Below are 4,692 nucleotides of genomic sequence, written 5' to 3'. Positions count from 1 at the left end.
CAATTTGTTAGATGGGTTGGCATCCGTCTGTCTCGAGAAACAAAGGAGTGCGCCTTCAGGGGTGAAGTCAAACTGTTGCGTTAGCAGCACCAAAGTGACTTCCCTGGGGAGCAAGCCTGGGCAGTGTGTATGGAGGACTTAGGCTGCCCAGACAAGACCCTGCTCTCGGCCTCACTAATGTGGTCCAAAGAAAAGCAGAGCAATATGTTTTGGCACCAGCTTGGCTGCAGAACGCATTGGAGCCAAAGGTGAGAGCTGAGGGGCGGGTGAGGACTAAAGGTGGGCAAACTACCCCAGAAGGAGCACAACGTGTCCCACACCAGAGGCACTACCCTTTCCTATACACCCCTTGTTAGATTACAACTGTTAAGTTGTGGGTGAACATATCAGACAACACAGCGATTCTTCAAACAGCTCTTGTTTATTCACAGGCCAGAACTGAACGGAACTGAAGGGTTCAGCCAGCCTGCTTATATAGAGCTCCACTACAACGCAACAGTAACAACTTTCTGTAACTATCCAATCACTGAACGTCACTTTCAATTCCTTATTTGCATATGTGGACCTTAGTGGAAACTATCTACAGTATCCCTCTGCTGGCCCAGAGTGAGAACTTCAGTACATAACAATAACTGAACAAAAACCACAGCAGTCAATCAATCTGCACCTGTTACAGCATTTCTAATTTGTAACCCGCTCTGAAATGGCTTGCGTTGAAGAGCAGGATAAAAATGTTTTAAATTAATAAGGAAATAAATAAATAAATAAATAAATAAATAAGTGCCTGATCCTATGCATGCTTACAGTGAACTCAGAACTTGCATGTCCCCAAAAAGCATTTGCTTGCTTCCCAATCTTTTATAGGAACATGGGAAGCTGCCTTACATTTTATAGGAACATAGCAAGCTCTCAGGCCATTGGTCCATCTAGCTCACTACTGTCAACATTTCATCAAAACGTAGTACCAATGTATTCAAAAGGACTTACTCCCAGGTAAGTGTGATAGGGCTTCAATCCTTACAATCCTTACATATCCTTATTTAGGACCAACTTCTGTGTAAGCATGCATAGGACTGCACTATTAATCTGATGGGTTTTCCCTCTGTTTTTTCTTTTTAATACACAATAAACACCCAGAAAGTACACACAATTTAAATTATTTCTATATTTGATTTATTTGCTCATTTGTCTTAACACAACATAGCGGTTTCAGTAATAAATTAAAACTGCAGTCCTAAACCCACATACTTAGGAATATACCTCATTTATATGTCTACTTTTATATCATCCCAATATAAGTGATTTTCCTTCATTCCTATGAAAGACGACAATTGTGCCATAGTTGCAAGGTTGAAGGTTTTTACTATTGATTCTTTTAAACTTGGGCTTTCAGATGAATTCCCAGTGTTTTGTGTGTACTACTCTAGCATCTATCATGTAGCTAATCAATTTACTATGTTGTTGTTTTTTACATTTAAGATCTCTTGGTACCCTAGATGAAGCCTGAAAAATATAGAATAAAGTGGAACTGTGACTTCTTGCAACTTGAAAAATCTGTTCTCTTAATGTATGTATTAAAATTGCATTAGCTATTTTTTAAGCCACGTCCTACTGCTGACATGCTGGTTCAGACTGAGATTGACTACAACCCCAAAGTGAATTTCACATGTACTGCTTGCAAGCCAGGTATTCCCCATCCTATACCTACACATTTGCTTCTTGTTTTTGCTTAATTATTTTCCTTTACCTCTTTTTCTGTGGCTGCAAAGGATTATCTGGTGAAAGCGGGTGGTATCTGGTGAAACACTCTGCTTAAACTCTACCCATGTAGTATGACATGAATGCACAATGTAACATTGCGGGGGGGATGCCATGCAACCCCCCACTCTCAGCCTGACACTATATTTATTTGATTGATTTTAACTCTTCTTTTCTGTCCAAAGGTCCAGTTTATATAAGCATGACCAAATGCAGTTTAAAATCTACATCAGGGGTCAGCAAACTTTTTCAGCAGGGGGCCAGTCCACTGTCCCTCAGACCTTGTGGTGGGCCGGACTATATTTTGAAAGAAAAAAAAGAACGAATTCCTATGCCCCACAAATAACATAGAGATGCATTTTAAATAAAAGGACACGTTCCACTCGTGTAAAAACGCACTGATTCCCGGACCGTCCATGGGCCGAATTTAGAAGGCGATTGGACCGGATCCGGGCCCTGGGCCTTAGTTTGCCTACCCATGATCTACCTAATCAATTTGGGATCTCTCTCTCTCTTTTGCAAGAGATCCCACTTCAAGATCCAATGCAGTTATGGAGGGAGCAGCCACCTTAAATGCTGTGCTGAAGACTTTTACTATGGAAAGGTTGCAGTGGTGGAACAAAATATAGGAAAAATTAGAGGAAGTCAAGATTGGGATTTGCAGATGTTATGAAGCACCTCCTCTACCTCCCCATCTTTCATCCTACACAGGAACAGAGGCTACTGCCTTTTACAGAATCAGCGCATTGGTCCATGCAGCTACACTAGACATGGTCTCTCCTAGTGGGACCTTCTACATTGAAGCATGTGTTCTACCACTGAGCTATGGCCTTTCTCCCCACCACACAACCAGCCCATTAGCTCCTTGAACGATACTGAACTTATATGCAAATACTATCATTTCGCTGTAACAGTTTTACACCTACATTGCAAAGGTGGGAATCATTACCCAAGGTGCAAAACAATGACAGTGTGAACCTTTCTATTTCCAGCGAGGGAGCAGGACAGGAATGCCAGTTGTTATGGTTGCTTGTGTTATCCTGGTAATCCCCTTGTGTCGAAGAGAATTCTTCAGGATAAATTGGGAATGGAATGGAATTGCCCCAAGTAGCAAGGGGGTGGGAGAGAGAGAACCCAAGCATTTCTCTTCACCCCAGTCCCCTTCCCCTCCACACAGATGGCGGATCCAGGTTGTAGAAAACAAAGGAGGAATGTCTCCCTCTCCTCTTGCTCAGAGCCCTCAGACAGGTTCAGAGTGTGCAAGAGGAAGCCCAGCCGAACAATACAAGAAGCAAGACACGTTTTAATTTTAGATGCACAGCTGCCTCCGAGTTCTTTAAATATGCTCCTCTTTAAATGCTTTCATGTGCAAGGCTATCTGAAGTGCTGCAGGCAGACTGAAGTCCCTTTCCAATACTAATCTCTGTTTGGCCTTGTCAAAGGAACTAAACGGGATGGGTCAGATGCCTTAGCAGGGGCAAACCGATTCCCCTGGCAGACGCCTCCAGCCAGACTGGTTTCAAGTGATAAGTCAGCATGCCTTCCTTACTGGGCAGTGCATCCCAGCCTCTCACATCTATACATTCCCACATATATACACAAACATACAAAACACGGGAAATCACTGCTGCTTCTTGCAGTAGTGCCAATGGGCACCATTATGCTTTTGTATAAGTGTGCAGCTGTATGGAGTGATCAGTACTTTAGCCTGTACTGGCCTGGGTGTTTTTTGGCTGCCTGGAATGCAAGCTACAGACTCTGAGATTTACTGGGAGAAACCTGAGAAATCCAGATCTTCAGCCAGAAACACTTGAGTGTGTGATCATCCTGATTGTTTTTCGTCTTTCGGCTTCTTCCTTTTTTTTTTAGGAAGGTAATTTCTGGTCTTCCAAGGATTTTTGCTGCCATCGTGTGGGAAAGGCCCACAATGCAAATTTTCTTGGGGGTAAATTTCCCCATCTCTTCCACACAGAATGTATGTCATAGATGCATTCATGCATTATGTATGTTTGTATGTCTTATATGGGATTCCCTTCCCTCAAGACAAATAAAGTACCCCCTCACATCAACCAAAGCCATTCACATGGCAAATTACTTCATTAAATTATTTCACTTGCAGTTGCCACAGGGCTTCCTGAAAGGAATTCTAGATTTCCTGGAAGAGTGTAGCTGGGAAAATGTTTGGCAAACAGGATGCATTTACAAGTAGGGACAGGGAAGAAATTTGAAGGTGAACCTACATAATCTGCCATTTCCAAAAGATACCTGAACCAAAACACAGCCATCCTAAATTCACACTGTTCCAGTTTTGCAATGTAATTCTCTAGACGTGTACAAAATTGCATATACCAGGGCAAAATGTGCATAATCCCAATCCTTGATCATAGAATTGTAGAGTTGGAAGGGACCATGAGGGTCATCTAGTCCAACCTCCTGCAATACAGGACTTTTTTGCCCAATATGGGGCTCAAACCCATGACCCTGTGATTAAGTGACTCCCTGTAGTTACTCAGAGCTTAGGAAAAGCTTATAAGAACATATGATGCCTCATGGATCAGACCAAATACCCAACTAATCAAGCACTCTATTTCCCACAGATGTAAAACATGAAAGCCACAACCCTTTCCCACGCTTGTTCCCTAACAAGTAATATCAGATTCAGGTAGGTAGCCGTGTTGGTCTGAAGCAGTCGAAATAAATAAAAAGATTGAAAATAAAAATTGAAAAATAAAAAAAACTGAGAAATTGTCCAGTAGCACCTTAACGACCAACTAAGTTTGTTCTGGCTATAAGCTTTCATGTGCATGCACACTGTGTATCTGAAGAAGTGTGCATGCACACGAAAGCTTATACCCATAACAAACTTAGTTGGTCTCTAAGGTGCTACTGGACAATTTTTCAATTTTTAAAAGTAATATCAGGCATATTTCCTCT

General features: G+C 42.0%; 1 long non-coding RNA gene across 1 annotated transcript; it reads left to right on the top strand.

The window, feature by feature from the left end:
- The first annotated feature begins 380 nt into the window (after window positions 1-380).
- On the top strand, window positions 381-1,553 carry LOC308475603. The gene is made up of 2 exons (XR_013985315.1): window positions 381-511; window positions 1,480-1,553. It is a non-coding gene; the product is annotated as an uncharacterized lncRNA (long non-coding RNA).
- The last annotated feature ends 3,139 nt before the right edge of the window (window positions 1,554-4,692 follow it).

Source organism: Podarcis pityusensis (assembly GCF_964106645.2).
Source record: "Podarcis pityusensis genome assembly, chromosome: 1".
Taxonomy (NCBI): domain Eukaryota; kingdom Metazoa; phylum Chordata; class Lepidosauria; order Squamata; family Lacertidae; genus Podarcis; species Podarcis pityusensis.
The sequence above is the reverse complement of the archived record's forward strand: the minus strand, read 5'-3'. Positions and strand labels throughout refer to the sequence as shown.